The following is an 18,061-nucleotide window of genomic DNA, read 5'->3' on the forward strand; positions in this document are numbered from 1 at the left end:
ATACACATACACATATAGTCCTACACGGAGCTGCTGAAAAGGCTGCCACTCTCGGCGGCGCCGGATGTTAGTAACATGTTCTTGTGTATCTCTGAAGATCATACCAGAGAGAGCCTTGTAGACCTATATTCTTTTTGGTTTTCTACAGTGTCATCACAGAAGGCCCCCTGTACAATACAGTATGGACAAAGATGCTCTGGCAGTTACATTTCATAATAAATTAGACTGTAAAATGACACAAGAACATGCAAACACTACACAGTTAGTAATCTGATCTGATCTAATCAAGCTCTCAGGAACTGAGACAAGAGTGATTTTTTTTCACTTCTGTCTGCATTTTGTGTCCATAAGAATTACTTTCTTATGAAATCACTTTAGGTTTTTTTGTCCAGGACCTCCTGACTCAATGGTACAAGCAATCCCCCACATATGATATAACGTTATAAGATATACCATCAGCTCATCCTGATGTCTAGTTATGCAATATTTTTAAGCTTTTTGAGGTTCCTCCTTGGCAATTTAGACACAAAAATCCTAATTTTAGTCCATTTATGGGCCATATTTTGTGCAAGAAATGACAACCTTATGATAAAGAGTAAACCAATGGTGATTTAAGCAAAGATGATCAGAAGGACTTGAAGTTGTAGATATCAAATCAATTGACCACCAACAGTTCACCCCCTAATGGGCTGTCAGGGTGAAAAATGACAATTTTCTATTACAATCAGAAATATTTAGATCTCAAACTGTTAAATTAAAGCACACGTTTTAATATTTTTAATATATGACACTATTCTTGTTAATTATGTACTTCTACCCTGTGAAGTTAACTCATTACATTTTTTATGAACACCTCAACTTTCAACTTTTTATTATAGCAGATCAATCTTCTGACCTTTACTCCATTTCTGACCATACTTCCCATCCAGCAGCTGTAAAAATCAATGAATCCAGGCTTATAGATTTTTGTAGCTGCTGTCAGTCCTTCAGACACTACCGTACATTTCCACTTTATGGCAAGTTAAGGTCTAATAGAGAGTGTAAATGTATGATGACTGAAACAGAGGTGAAACACAGTCATTGATGAAGCTTAGCAATGTCATGAAATTACTGTTGGCCTGGGTTTATTTATTTATTTATCGATTGATTGATTGATTGGATGTATTATCTTTCCAGTGAGTTTGTTTTATATGTTTCCGCTGTTATATGCATTTGAATTTCCCCATGGGATTAATAAAGTTTATCTAATCTAATCTAAATCTTTAAATGTAGCGTTTTTTTCCATTTTTATATCAGGCTATAACATCCAGGGACATAAGGAGCAAGGGCCTTTGTTGTATTCATATATACAGTATCTTGCAGTTTTTCACTTGAAAGTAAAAGCAAAGGAAGAGTTTTCTAACCCATCTAACCGATCTTTTAGGATTTTTATATAGACAAAAGGTTACAAAGGAGGAATATCTTAACACTTTTTATGAAATACTGATTACATACTTAAAGTTTGTGCTAAATCAACCACTAATTGCAGTTTATTAAGAGAGAATATAAGTTCGGAGGTCTCTTTATATATGGAAAGCCCTTATTATAGATTTTAATATTCCTTCCTAATGTTCATTTATATCATGGGCCACATTCCATAACCCACTATTTTTAAATATAATATGGATATTCTACCCTTTTATTATCACAAAATGTCTGAACATTTAACATCTTACTGCTTCTCTGCTGGAATATAAACATCTGTCCAATCTATGATATTTTTTTTGCATAATGTAATTAAACTATTTCAAATGAGCATCACTTCATGTTTTCTGTTCCTTTTACCAGCATAACTCTTTTTCTAGTCAATCAAATTCTTTCATTTTGCTTCTTTTCCTGTTCTTTTCTTATTTATTTTGAAAACATTTTCATATCAATTGATATGTCTGAATGTTTTATTAGCATTTCAAAATAACTGTGGGGTCGGTTGTATTTAAGCCAAAAATATCTTTCTAATAATCACTTGAGTGTTTATATAACAAGGTTATGCATATGCAAGATGCCATGTCCTCAAAAAGAGAAATTCTATTACTTTCTCAAAATAGGGAATTTGAACCTTGTTCTACACATGCAAAGTTTAAATTATTTATTATTCCAAGTTATGCTCATTTAAAAATAATGCGTAAACCTAAAATTTAATTTTGAAGGCATATTTAATTGTTTTTTAAAAACTTTATCTAATTTGTTGCCATTTAGTTCATGTTTTTCCATCATACTTTTTCACTGGCTCCTCCATATATACAAATGCAATGTTTATATTTGGATGGGTCATTCAGGAGAAAGATTGTTTAATTGATGACTCTGCATTTGCCTTTTGAAAATTAATTTCTGTGTTCATTAAATATTCTGGCAGTATCCTCCACTTTTGCAAGTCTGAAAATGAATCCGCCTGTATAAGTTAATTTGCCAACTTATCATAATATATACTTAAAATGCATAAATACATACCGATCGAAAAAAGTAATGGAGGTCTTCTAGCTGGATTGAGATTTCAACCTTCATTTCTGAAACAGCCATAAAAAAATGAGAAAAGTAAAAACACAAAACAACAAGGAAATAAAACACAACTTTGAATATTTACAACAATCACCTTGCAGTCCTACAGTACCTTGTGTGACCACCTTTTTGGAGCCACCAATGCTTGATACCTCTGGTACATAGAATGAAAAGGCCTATGAATCTGCAATGGGATATTATCCCACTCATGTACAAATGCCTGACAATGCTGCTGTTCTGGCCATTGGCAGGTAAAGAGGTACTTCTCCAGATGTTGTATTCAAGGGTGCCCCATAGATCCTCTTTAAAGTAAACGTCAGGATAAAAGGCAAACCTGAACACCAGCATCCTCAGGTGCAACTACAACAGCCGTATATGTGGCCTGGCATTGCCCTGTTGTAAGACCAGATGTGATCTGTGGGGCTCTGACTTGTTTTGCTTTAAGTATACCATTGTGGAGCCTCTTCCTCACTGTCCTGTACCTGATGTGACCTTGTGTTTGTTAGCAGTTTCAGCAGCAGTATGGGTGGCAGATTTCTCAGATGGACAAATTTGGTGTGATTTTTGTCCGGCATTGGTATGGTTACCCATAGGCAACCACATCCTGGAAAGTCATTATTCCTGTTGATCTAGTGAAACCTTTCTTGCAGTTGGGACACAGTGCAGCAGCTTAACCCATACTTACTGGCAACACTGGCACATGATATGCCTGTCTGGAATATGCCAATGGTTATTATGGAATGTTCAGGAAGCCGAGTAAGTGTGGCTCTTTTCTTGCTGTGACCCAAGCTTTAAATTAAGGTCTTATTAACCATGACCTGATTAGGTATTTTTCCACCTTGACCACCATGTAAAAGTGCATCCTACAATCGTTCATGTGTTTGGCCAGTTGCAATGCAACTGCACAATGCAAAATTGCTGGTCACAGGCCTATAAAAATTGACAACTTTAGGTTCAAGTTCAGGTTCAAGAGGTTTTTACTGTCATATTATCTATACATGGGCCATAGATTGATATGAACTTTCATTCCCCACTACCACACAATTTTTGTGAAAGTACATAAGCTATATCATTAGCTTTCACATTTCAGAAGGTGTTGCACTTCCTTTTACAGTATGTACTGTATAAGGACCTGAAATGGTTCTTTAAAAAAGTAGTCCACTGGATGAATGGAACACAATTCAAAGTAAGAATGTGGGTAGAGAGGTGTTTCCCAAGGGTAACAAGCTCGGTTGATATAAATGGTGTCCTGGAGGCACTTATTTTAAGGACACTAAAATAAAAGAGAGGTCATAGGAGACCATCTGAAAGACTGATGAGCTAACATACTCGACGTGAGAAACATGCTGACTTTAGACATTGTGTTGCTTGCTGAGTTTGCTGAAGGGTGCTTGTTACATCGATGTACAATCTTGTTGTCATCTGCAGAATTCCTGCTCCTAAGCTTTCTTTCTTGTCACTAGCAAGAGGTCATGAAACACCTTTTACAGTTGATTTTTTCTCTTTAGTGCTTCTTCTTCATTGCAGCTCTGAATTCGAAAGAGAGAAAATCGCTGAACAGCTTGTGCAAGAGGCAGGGGTGGCAGACAATTTGTTTTCCATCACCGTTTAAACTAAAGCAGTAACAGCATGTCACATTTGGAAACAAGAAAGAAGAAACAAGTAGAAATTGTACATGATGACACATTTAATTCATGCTCAAACCAATAAGCATTCATGTTAGGAAGCAAAAGACTGTGAAGCGTGTAAATCAACGTTCAAAAGTTGGATTTACAATAGAGACAAAAAGGTAATTAAATCCATAACAGTGCAGAGGTTGTATCTGAAAGACTTCAAAAGAGAAGCATGAAGTGAGCTAGGGGTCATAGAAGCGTTTAATCAGCAACCTAAATAAAAAGGAAGAAGGCCAACAGCTTACAGTATGTTGACAAATTAATTAATCACACATTTCTCAAATATATTGTGGAAGTTCAGCCCGGACACAGACAGGCAGACACTGATGGTTCAAACACACGTATTTATTTACACTATTTACATTCCACAAAACAGTCCCACACAGCACACAGAGCCCCTGCACCAATCACACTTAACTCCGGGCCTTCCAATGGCTCTCCCTTCCTTCCACCGCTTCCATTCCTCTCTCCTGAGCTTTGTCCTCTTCCTCCTGACTCCGGCCAATGACTGGAGGAAGGCAGCCTCTTTTATACCCACCCGGATGTGCTCCAGGTGCCCTCTGACGATCTTCCTGCGGCACTTCCTGGTGTGGCGGAAGTGCTGCATGAGCACCTGGAAGCACTCCGGGTGTCCCTGGTAATCCTTTTGGCAGCACTTCTGGGTGTGGCGGAAGTGCTGACGTCCAGGGCTCTGCAATCCTCCGGGCGCCCCCTGGCGGTGGCCACGGGCCCTTATAGGGTTGAGCTTCCATGCTCAGTTCCCGTGGCCCCCATAGCAAACAGGACGGCTACCCTCTCGTGGTCTGGGGTTGGCATAGTCCCTCTCCCAGTCCTTCCAGGCGTCCTGGCTGGGCACATCCCCCCAGCCGACCGCCACAATTTAAACCTATACTTCACATAAAATTACACATGTGCCATTTTCAAAGACCTAATAAAGCAAAACATTTTCCTCTTCTGGACAGTATCAAGCAAGACAATTCAAACTACGTGTTATTGTATCCAAAAATGTTCATGAAATAAATCTACACAGACAAGGTTTAAACAGTTATTGTGATAGAGCAGACAGAGCTTGTACAGTCACATAAGAAGAGGCCGAAGACCTACAAGCATCTTAAAGTTATTTCATCACAAATAGAATCACACTATTGAGTTAATAATATTCAAGTAACAGCGGGAACTACCAAATACCAAGGCTTGTGAAAGTTTTACCTGCATGTTAAAAGTGTAGTCTCATCGGGACTGTGGTCACAACTTTTTAAAATTTATATAAATCATTTTGATAAAAGTTTAATTGAAAAATTGGTTAAGTTTGCAAATACAATAAACTAGGAAATACTTTAGAGCATAGAATCTTCAAGTATGGTCTTTGCAGTATGGTGTTTGCAGGTTGTTCCAACTAAATTTCTTAATTAGAAGCCAATTATTGCTGCTGAAGCAAATTATTGCTCAGGTCGCATTTTTATGCTTGATTTTAGTTAATTTGCTTCTCAAGATTCCTAACCCTTAATTATGGTTTTATTTTTAGTATATGCCATTACTATTTTTAATTGTTTCTGTTTTCTTAACCAGCTGCCAATTAAGAAAAAGGTGCAAATTAATCAAACCTGATCTGATTTATACTTGTGTGTGTTCAACATGATGTTTCTCTTTTAAGAAAATATTTCAAAAGTAATAGACAAGAACAAAGTTAAGGATTAAGAATAGCTAATTTAATGATATTAATATATATATTGGAAACAATAACACTGTTTTTTAAAGTCACTATAGTGGTCAATGGACTCCATGGTTGTAAGGCTGCTAGGGTGGATGAGATCTGAGTGCAGATGTTGAAAGCATTGGAAGTTGCTGGGACAGTGTGGTTAACATGTCTATTCAATGTCGCATGGAAGGAGGATGAGATACCCTTGGACTGGTGTGATGGTTCACATTTTTAAGAAAGATGGCCAGATAGTGTGTTCCGGCTACAGAGAGGTCAGGCTCCTTTGCCTCCCAGGTATGGCCTTTGGCAGAGTGCTAGAGGGGAGATTTCATCTGATGGCTGAGCCAAAGATATAGGAGGAACAATGTGGATTCCATCCTGACCATGGGACAACAGAACACCTCTTTTACCTGGAGCAGTTGCTAGAGGGTAAGGGAATATGATAACCTACTGTAGGAAGGTGACTTGACTGTGTGTTCCAACTACAGAGGGATCACACTCCTCAACTTCCCAGGTAAGGCCTATGCCACATGCTGGAGGGGAGACTCTGTTCAATGGTTGAGCCTAACACACAGGATAAATAATGTGAATTCTTCCCTAGCCATAGAAAAGTAGATCGACTGTTCTCCACACTTGCTGGAATGTGCATGGGGATATGATAACCAAGGCTAAATGTGTTTTGTAGATTTGGAAAAAACATATGACAGTGTCCCTCCGCATGTGTTGTGGGAGGTAATGCAGGAATATGGGGTAACAGGGCCAGTACTGCATACTATTCTTACCCTATATGAATGCAGTCATAGCTCTGACTCAACAGTTGATGTTAAAGTGATATTACTTTGGATATCAGTGTTCGTAACAGCTGTGTCTTGTCACAGCTCCTGTTTGTGATTTCATGGATTTCCTTTAACTACCACGTTATCGTGGTGGAGGGGTTTGCGTGTCCCAATGATCCTAGGAGCTCTGTTGTCCGGGGCTTTATGCCCCTGGTAGGGCCACCCAAGGCAAACTGGTCCTAGGTGAGGGATGAGACAAAGAGCGGTTAAACAAACCTTCTATGATGAATGAAATCTTTGGACGGCGTTTTCCCTTGCCCGGATGCGGGTCACTGGGCCCCCTCTGGAGCCAGGCCTGGAGGTGGGGCTCGATGGCGAGTGCCTGGTGGCCGGGCCTGCACCCATGGGGCTCAGCCGGGCACAGCCCGAAGAGGCAACGTGGGTCCCCCTTCCCATGGGCTCACCACCTATGGGAGGGGCCAAGGAGGTCGGGTGCAGTGTGAGTTGGGTGGTGGCTAAAGGCGGGGACCTTGGCAGTCCGATCCTCGGCTACAGAAGCTGGCTCCTGGGAAGTGGAATGTCACCTCTCTGAAGGGGAAGGAGCCTGAGCTAGTGCGCGAGGTTGAGAGGTTCCGGCTAGATATAGTCAGACTCACCTCGACGCACAGCTTGGACTCTGGAACCAATCTCCTTGAGAGGGGCTGGACTCTCTACCACTCTGGAGTTGCCCCCGGTGAGAGGCGCCGAGCGGGTGTGGGCATACTTATTGTCCCCCGACTTGGAGCCTGTACATTGGGGTTTACCCCAGTGGACGAGAGGGTAGCCTCCCTCCGCCTTCGGGTGGGGGGACGGGTCCTAACTGTTGTTTGTGCGTATGCACTGAACAGCAGTTCGGAGTACCCACCCTTTTTGGAGTCCCTGGAGGGGGTGCTAGAGGGCATACCTTCTGGGGACTCCCTCGTTCTGCTGGGAGACTTCAATGCTCACGTGGGCAATGACAGTGAGACCTGGAAGGGCGTGATTGGGAGGAAAGGCCCCCTGATCTGAACCCGAGCTGTGTTTTGTTATTGGACTTCTGTGCTCGTCATGGATTGTCCATAATGAACACCATGTTCAAGCATAGGGGTGTTCATATGTGCACTTGGCACCAGGACACCCTAGGCCTCAGTTCGATGATCGACTTTGTGGTCGTGTCGTCGGACTTGCGGCCACATGTCTTGGACACTCGGGTGAAGAGAGGGGCGGAGCCTTCAACTGATCACCACCTGGTGGTGAGTTGGCTTCGATGGTGGGGGAGGATGCCGGTCAGGCCTGGTAGGCCCAAACGTGTTGTGAGGGTCTGCTGGGAACGTCTGGCAGAGCCCCCTGTCAGAAGTGGCTTCAACTCCCATCTCCGGCAGAACTTCGACCACATCCCGAGGGAGGTGGGGGACATTGAGTCCGAATGGGCCATGTTCCGTGCCTCTTTTGTTGAGGCAGCTGACCGGAGCTGTGGCCGTAAGGTGGTCGGTGCCTGTCGTGGCGGCAATCCCGAACCCATTGGAGGACACCTGCGGTGAGGGATGCTGTCAAGCTGAAGAAGGAGTCCTACAGGACCCTTTTGTCCTGTGGTCATTCTACATCTTTGTTCTTAGTTATGTTCATGAGCTGGGGGTTATGACCAAAAGAACAGAGATTGTGGGTACAAGGAACAGAAACTAGGTTTCTTCACAGGGTAGCGGGGCTAATACTCCATGATAAACTGAAAAACTCAGCAATTTAGGACAGCCTTAGAGTAGAATCTCTGCTTTTCTGGATCGAGAAGAGTAACTTGAGGTGTAATAGGCGTGTCTTAAGGAAGCCCCTCAGGAATGTCACACTCGATGGAAACCCTGCGGCAGATTTATGACACGCTGGAGGGTTTATATCTCTTGGCTGGTAATGTGTATGAATTTCCCAGGACGACCTGGACCTGGAAGACTTGGGAATAGGAAAGCCTGGTCTGAACTACTTGGCCTGCTGCCACAGCAACCTTCCCCAGGAGAAGCGTCTTTAGATGATTAGATGAGATAAGATCATTGGAGACAATACATCCACAATAAAAAATAACTAGGTATGGCAGAATGAAAGCACAAAAATACAATGATTGAAATAACAAAGTCCATTTTCTGTAAGGATTGGCCTCTAATTAAGCAATTTAGAGCAAAAAAGATTAGGATCTCTACCCTACAATCATCAAAATCATTGCAGATGGACTTGGGCAGACATGTAGCAGATTACATTTAAGGTAAATAAATAAAACATTATATGTAATTAAACGGTAGAGAGTCTTAAACCTGAAACATACCACTTATCAGAATGACTGAGAATAAGAGTTGTTATGGATTCATTTTTGTCCACAGCCAGACAATGTATAAATGTGATTAGTAAGGCTAACAGGATCTGGGGCTCCATAGTACACTACATTAAGTATAAATACAATGAGATTATTTTTATACTGTATAATGCTTTTGTGAGGCCTTATCTGAAATATTGTATGCAGTTTTATTCTCTCCCAATTAATATAAAGGTGTAATATCACAAGAGAAAGTCCACTCTACTAGTCTTACTAGTCCTAGTTTACATCTTATATCTTGACTGTCTAGTATGAGATGAAAAAATCAATTTAAGATTAAGCTGTGATGTGTTTAAAACAACAAAATGAAGTAAGTGTAGATGCCAGTTTGTACACTAAAATTAGTTATTTACCAAATTTCACTCCAAAGCTCTAGGTCAAAGTCTCAGGGTGGGACAGATGGAGCTTGCTGTCCACTTTAATGGGAAAACTGTAGAAGGGCTGGTATTGAAATAAAGCTGTTTTACAGCTTTTGAGATTTTAGCAGTGCAAGGAGAACAGAGGCTGCTAGGAAGATGTTTCAGCTTGCTTTCCTAGTAACTAAAATGATAGACCCTTACCACCAAAGTGATTCCAGTGACTGGCCTGGAAGTAAACCCAGAGTGACAGTTCAAGCTACACCAAGCCACAGTGTAAATTAATCAGAATTCACAAGTTAGAATTATGGACCAGATTTGAGAGAGAGAGACAGAGAGAGAGAGAGAGAGAGAGAAGTGGAAGTTGAAAAGGATGAGGTGGGTAATACCTGTCTGGTAGACATTGGTATTATAAATTTAAAGTATAAACAGTGGACCAGCAGAGTTGTGGTTTAATTTAGTCTGATTCCTGTATATTCTTCCAAACAAGTTATTTTTGATAGCTGTTTGGGTTCACTCAAAGGTCTGAATTGTTAAAAACAAAAAATAAATGTCTAGAAGACAAAAGAGGAATGAAAAGAGACAGGCAGTGTAATGATCAATAAACAGGCAAGAGTCAGTATACTAGGGAAAGATAATAAAAGCTGAAACATTAAACCAGACACAGCCAAATGAATGTTGCAAAAGGTTCCTAACGAATTGTTTTGTTTACCATTAATTAATCTAGAAAGATCTATTTGTCTTTGTTAATTTATTGGGGCAAAATTAAGACAACAGGCTATTGTATGGTGCCATTTTTTATAGCCGGAGCATACAGAGTGTCACATGATTTTCTCATCATATTATCTAGCAATGAGCATGCGAAAGACGGCTACCACACAAAAAAACAAAACACAAAATAGGGTTGCCAGAATAACACAAAAAAACATTAATAAACAAGTTGAAATAACAAAGACCAAAATTCCAAAGTGAAACAAATTAATTTCTTATGATAACAAACTCATATTTCTGCAGTAAAAACTAATAGCCTTTGCTTCCTAGGAATTATTACGGGGGAGGCTAGATTCAAAAAGGTGCTCTTCTTTTTTATGTTACATACATTATATTATACCTTTGGAAAGCCAGAATGCTTTGAGTAAGCAAAAAGGAGAATACATTAAATGAAACAGTGATGAATTAAAAGAAAATTACTTAAAAACGGCTAAGGCTTTTTCATATCCGTAAACTCATGTAAAGGGAGATTTTGTAAATCTAATATTGTTGCGTAATGTTTAGAATTATGAAGGGATTTAATCTTGTGCTGTGATTTGGATTAACCAATCTGCTACAGCTATAAGTGAAATGTCCACTTACATTTACACATGTACATATTTCAGTCATCATGCAATTCACTGCTTCTGTGCTTTTAACAACTAATACCTTTAGTCGTTATCAGAAAGATGTAATTGAAGAAATGGATGTTTTAGAAATAAACACCTGTTCAAGTAACTTGCTACAGTTACTAATATTGTACTAACCAAAAAAAGACATTTTAAAAAGGTGCAATAATTAGCTAGTGTTTCATTTTATTTTGATTCTTGCTATAAACAAGCACATTGCTCCATTGCCAGGCATGTGCTGTTCATAGTTTTCTGCAGAGCTCTCTGGCTGCTTTTAAGTGACTCTTTATGACTGTACATGTTAAAAGTGATGTATAATGCAAAAAAATATTAATTTTGCCACATTTTCATTTAGAAAAGTATTGATTTTTGTTCACTTGATGTTTACAAAACAATTTTGGGTTAAGAATGAATTCACTCTAGGATGTTATTGAGAATATGCAGAACCTGAGAGAGATCTGAAGATTTTTTTTTTGTTTGTTTGTTTTTTACAGTCCTCCCAGGCCACCGAACGTTATCGCCAAACACATCTTTAGACAATGAAAAAAATGACACTATATATAAGGACTCTTATATATAGTATATATATAATGCAGTCTACTAATTATATATCTAATTTACACAAGCCATTATTTTATTTTTTTATTTATTTGTTCATTATTATTCTTAAATTGCTTAACCTGTTTTTCCTTTCTTGTATCTGCCTCTTTGATATTTTGTAATGCACTTTAAGCTTTATCTTGTATATGAATATGTGCTATAGATATAAATGCTCCCACTGTTATTTATCCCATATTGTTAGTGGTCAGCACAGCCGCCAGCATTGTACAGCAGTACCTGGGGATGGCAGAGTAAGTTCTGTTCGGAAGGCCACACATTTTCTCGGGCCATTTCAGACCCTCAAAAAGATTCCAGTTGTTGCCCTATAAATTAGGACGGAATATAAAAACTCCACTTAACCATTAGGCCTTTGAGCTTAGAGTCAGGTGGGAAGTTGGGCAAGGGCTTGAACTGGCAGAGAAGTGGTATGGCTAGAGCCTGGGAAGAGGAGATGGTCTTTTTTGTGTTTGTGCCTATTATGCAGACAGTGGGTCAGAGATTAACTACTTCATGTGACAGATGGGATAAAAACTCCATGCAGCTAGACCCAGGGTGAAAGCTAGGTTTTGCCTTCTGTTTATTGTTGTAATCCTTTGTCTTCTCCCATTACTATCACTAAATGCTTATTTTATCATTATTAAACATATTACTTTCGCATAAAACATTCTTGTTATGGATGGCTCACAGAGGTGCCTCCCATCATACTGTACATTCATCCATTTTTCAAAGCCAATTGACTGAATTATAGGTTGGGGGCTGTAGACTATCCAAACAGGATCAGGCACAGAGAAAGAAAGGAGTGTCCTTCAGTATGTTGCTTGTGCACAGATGGCACCTACACACACTCAACACCAAGTTAAATTACAGTTCCAATTAATGTAATTAACACATGTAGCACATGAAAAACTGAATATTAATTACTAAAATTCTACAATGCACATTTTAAACTCAAATATATATATATATATATATATAATTTATTTGTCTCTCCTGGGTAAATGTCAGTCACTATAACAAGATTTTTTGTTACATGTTTATTAAAATACCTGTTTTGAATAAAAAAAGACACCACAGTTCTATGAGCATTTTCATTGCTTTAGTCTTCCCATGTTATATTCTGTACTGACTCCCTTTTCCATGTGACGTTCACTCACAAAGACTAAGTGGTTTGCATTCTTTTATACAAGTATTTCTTGCTTTTGGATTGCAGTCTTTCTTTTATGATTACTTTTATCATGCATATAGTATATCAGGTTACAAAGATTAAAATAAAGCTGATATAAACTGCCTCACTTGCTCATATCCAGCAGACTAAAAATTTGAAATGTTCTCGACTGTACAGTATGTGTACAGGACTTATGTTTTTTAGGTTATACAATGTCAGTAGGTACAGTACAGAATGTAAGCACTGGTATTGGGAGCTACTGAATGAAAAGCCTTTTGAAATTACAGATTGAAAAGCCTTCTGAAAAGCCTTCTGTTGAGATGCACTTACCCTTACAATATCTTGTGGAGGAGGATGTTGATGCTACTGTGAGACAGTGAAAAATGTGAATCTAGAATTAGTTGTTTTTAAGGATTTTAGCTGCTTTTTACTTTTTGCTCTTTTTCCAGCCCAGTAGATTTTACTAGCCTTCATGTTTCCTCTATTTTTGTTTTCTGTTCTTTCAGATTTAGTATGATGGATACATTTCACTTTAAACAGCAGTAAAAACATTCTAATAAAACACTTTACATTTTTGAATTAATACTAGAAAATTGCAAGGGATCCACACAGGATAGAAACCTGCTAAGTAAAGTAGCTATTGCTTTAAGCAGAGTTTATTATTATACTGATTGGGCTGTTGACTGAGAATGAAACTTCAGTAAGGTCAGGTCAGGTTGGGGAGCATGCACTGGTAATGCGTGTTGCCGCACCCACCACAAGACGAAACAGCTTGGGATCCCCCCAGGCAGACACGTGGACCAGTCCCACCCTCCGGAAATGACCCTCTATCTGCTGCAGCCAGGTTTTACGTGGGTGTCTCCTTGGCCTGGTCCAGCCACTCGGGTCCTCAACAATGAGGATCTTACGAGCTGGATCACCCTCGGGGAAATGCGGCACATGGCCGTAGTGCCGTAACTGATGCTTCCTCACAATGTAAGTAATGTGTCTCATTCGGGACTCCATGAGCAATCGCTCATTTGACACAAAGTTAAACCAGTGGTACCCAAGGATTTTCCAAAGAGACACAGTACCAAAGGAGTCCAGTCTTCATCTCAGGTCACTGGATATCATCCATGTCTCACAACCATACAATACAATACAATTTATTTTTGTATAGCCCAAAATCACACAAGTGCTGCAATGGGCTTTAACAGGCCCTACCTCTTGACGGAACCCCAGCCTTGACTCTCTAAGAAGACAAGGAAAAGCTCCCAAAAAACCCAAAGTAGGGAAAAAATGGAAGAAACCTTGGGAAAGGCAGTTCAAAAAGAGACCCCTTTCCAGGTAGGTTGGGCATACACTGGGTGTCAAAAAGAAGAGGGTAAATACAATACAACACAGAGAACAGAACAAATCCTCAATACAGTATAAAAATAAAAATTTTACAAGTTCGGACCAGAATTTAATAGTAGATGATATCACATAATATGATTTGGATTTGTTTAGAGTCCTGGAGACCTCAGCCATCAAGCTGCCTCTCCCATTTGGCCATTCCACAGCTGAAACAGCGCTGAGCCAGCCAATCCGGTGAAAGGACCCCTCTACCCCACGATTCCTGTGATCCTCCATCAGGGATGACTTTACCAAAACAACTTGGCAGGTGGTCCGTGGCACCAAGTGCCACATTTGAGTACCGAGAAGAGAAACAGAATAGGTGAGGGTTAGTATCCAATTATAACTATCATGTTACTTATGTTTTAGTGCTAATGACTAACAACAGAGATGCAGTCTGTACAGTTAATCAGCAGCTCTAGTCAGGATATGCTAAACTGAAGTAGTGAGTCTTCACCTGGGATTTAAAAGCTGAGACCGAAGGGGTATCTCTTATAGTAGCAGGCAGACCATTCCATAGTTTAGGGGCCCTGTAACTAAAAGCTCACTCTCCCACTGTTATTTTATTAATCCTTGGAATCATAAGCGGAATGGCATCTTGATCTCTTAATGTGCACTCTGGTTTGTAAGTCATGATAAGTTCAGACAAGTAAGCCGGACCTTGGCCATTTAATGCTTTATATGTTTAAAGGAGGATTTTGAAATCTGCCCTAAACTTAACTGGGAGCCAGTGTAAAGATTTAAGAAATGGAGTTATGTGTTCGCATTTTCTTGTTCTTGTAATAATTCTTGCAGCTGCATTTTGGATTAACTGGAGGCTGTGTAAAGAACAGTTTAAACATCCAGTGAACACTGCATTGCAGTAGTCAATCCTACTAGAAATAACGCATTAATTAATTTCTCAGAATCCTGTTTATTTAGAAAGCGCCTTAATTTCCCAACATTTTTAAGATGGAAGAAATATGATTTGGGCAACTTTGTAATATGTGCTTTAAATGACATGCTAGAGTCAAAGATAACTCCTAAATTGTGGGCTGATTCAGCAAAATTAATGGTGATTCCAACTGAGTTAAATGATGACCAAATATTGTTGTGATCAGAGTCATTCCCTTCAACATTTAATATCTCTGTTTTATCTGTGTTTAAAGACAAGTAGTTCTCATCCATCCACTACTTTAATTCACTAACACAACTAATTAAAGACAACATCGGAGAAACTTCACTTGATCTAAATGAAAGGTATAACTGGGTGTCATCTGTATACGAGTGAAAATTAACATTATGTTTCCTAATGATAGATCCCAGTGGAAGCATGTAAGGTGAAAACAATACAGGTCCCAGTACTGAGCCCTGTGGGACGCCATATTGAACTTCTGTGTATAATGATGGAGTACTGTCAGCACATTTCTGTACATATTGGAATCGATTTGATAAATAAGAACTAAACCAAGCGAGCATTGTGCCTGTAAGCCCAACATCATTTTCTAGCCTATGCAGTAAAATAGAATGGTCAATGGTGTCAAATGCTGCACTTAAGTCTAACAACATAATTACAGTAGAGTTTCCATACAGCAAGACAGCACCACACACCCCTTTCCAGTGACCTCATGACCCTCCATGCTCTCCCAATCTGTCTACTGACTTCATAGGAAGAGTAAAAAAAGACACGAATGTCACCGCCAAGGTAAGTAAACCTCTCAACAATGTTGACACTCTCTCTGCAGACAGACACACTGCTGATGGCTGTGCCTAAGAGGTCATTAGAGGCCTGGATCTTTGTTTTTATCCAGGGCACTCACAAGCACAGAGACTCAGACTCCTCATTTAGTCTCTTGAGAGCCACGATCAGAGTCTCCTTCGACTCCGTGAAGATCGTAGCATCGTCGGCAAAGTTAAGATCAGTGAAAAAAAGAAAGAAAGATTCAAGAATACAGTAAAAAAATTAAAAAGTAAATACAACCCAAAGGAGCCCTTCCAGGATTCCATCTTGAACTCTCTTCCTTTTAACTTCCACCACTGTAACTGAGTATAAGACTCACTATTCATATGAAAGAATTCTGCTGATCAGCATTATCAATACCTGTTTGACCTGGATTATGCCCCCAAAGGCGGTTAATTCCCTTTGTCTTTCAAAGTAACACGTGCTCTTTAGTCCAGAAAAACACTTGGTTGCTTGCTGTTAAAAAATTTAATTTAAACATGTAGTGCAATTTGAATATCAGGATCTATCACTATACAGGTGCTGGTCATAAAATTAGAATATCATGACAAAGTTGATTTATTTCAGTAATTCCATTCAAAAAGTGAAACTTGTATATTAGATTCATTCATTACACACAGACTGATGTTTAATCAAATATTTATTTCTTTTAATTTTGATGATTATAACTGACAACTAATGAAAGTCCCAAATTCAGTATCTCGGAAAATTAGAATATCAAATAAGACCAATGCAAAAAAAGGATTTTTAGAAATGTTGGCCAACTGAAAGGTATGAATATGAAAAGTATGAGCATGTACAGCACTCAATATTTAGTTGGGGCTCCAACCGAAAAGACAACCGAAAAACATAACAGAAAACTAGCCGAGAAAATATCTTGACTCTTCTGTAAAGTGCTTCCGATTTTACTGTGTTAAAAACTGAAATTACAATGTTGAGAAAATAATCTAAAAATCTAAATTTCACACTGCTCAGAAAGTGTTATCATCTAAATCAATGTTTAATGTCAAATAGAGTTTACCAGAAAACAAAATCATCTCAGATTTTCACTTACTGTATAAATGAATTAAAAAGGTATCAGTTAATCACATAAATATTTTATGTTTATTCCAGTATAAAAATCCATACCTGATTAACGGGCTGGAAAAGTGCAGTATGGCTTCTGGACACTTACTTTTACTAAAGGAATGAGAAAAAATTAAAGGAACTTGTGTATAATATTTTAAACACAAAATAAATGGCTTCAATACTCCAAATGGTTACACTTACTGTGCCTCTGTGGTCTTTTATGTTCCATGCCATACTGAACTGAATGTCCGCTCTCCTGAAATATTGGACTCTTACAAGCAATTTTGTAGAGAAGTACCTTTTCTTTCATTCTTTGAACTTCTTGTGTGATTTATTAGCTATGGAGTTAGACTGAACACATAATTCAGGTCTCAATTCAGATTCATAATACTCTTTGCAAGCATTACCACTAGTTGTTTTTGTTGTAAAAGGAAGATATTTTGTAGCAAACTTTCATGCCTATAATAAATGACAAAGAAACCAACAATAACAAAATGGTGAGCTTATTATTAAATAAACTACATGGAGGAATTAAGAAAGGAAATAAATGAACAAACTAATCAGAAAATGATAACGATGCACTCACTCTGGGAATAGATCTTACTTTTCTGCCTCGTTGGTGGGAAAACTCACTCACATAATCTGAATTCTCGTCCTCCTGTCAGTAAACTAGTGGCCCAGATCATTTCTTTAACCTCTTAGTAAGCTGTTGGTTCAGGTTATTTCTTCATTCTAGACTCAATGATATGTCTGCCTTGAGGCACCTATAGACCTTGTTTTCAATTCCATTTCTAGGAACAGGTCAGTAAAGTGGTCACAGTGCCCCATATCCACCCACATGACAAAATGATTGTCCTAAACTTTCTGTTTTCATTGAAGTGCCCAGTTACTTAATCAGCATTTGAACTACCACATTAAAAAGGCCAGCATGATCATACTTCTTCCATTCTGGGATTGTCTGCAGCTATTTAACGTTCTTAAGGGGATATATACTGTAGGTCTGCAGTCTATAATTCTAATTGACTTCTCTTCACCTGCAATAACATGCTGGCCTTTATAGTCCTGAAAAATATCTCAACTACCTGCCAACCCTCCATGGCTACTTTTTCACTTACTTATTGTAGATTAAGGGTAAGGCATCTTTGGTTCTTGATGGGTAACCTACTCAGTACAGCAATAGGCAAACATTTCTTAATTGCTCCCAGGTCACATTTGTCTTTTACCTTCACTAGTACTCCTGTCCACTACTGTTTCTGGAAATCCTATAACTACTTAGGTCATCCCAGTTTCCTTGGGATGGAGCCCATCTCCTTGAACTGGCATGCTGGTATCTGTACCCATT

Source organism: Erpetoichthys calabaricus, chromosome 2, assembly GCF_900747795.2.
Source record: "Erpetoichthys calabaricus chromosome 2, fErpCal1.3, whole genome shotgun sequence".
NCBI classification, from domain to species: domain Eukaryota; kingdom Metazoa; phylum Chordata; class Cladistia; order Polypteriformes; family Polypteridae; genus Erpetoichthys; species Erpetoichthys calabaricus.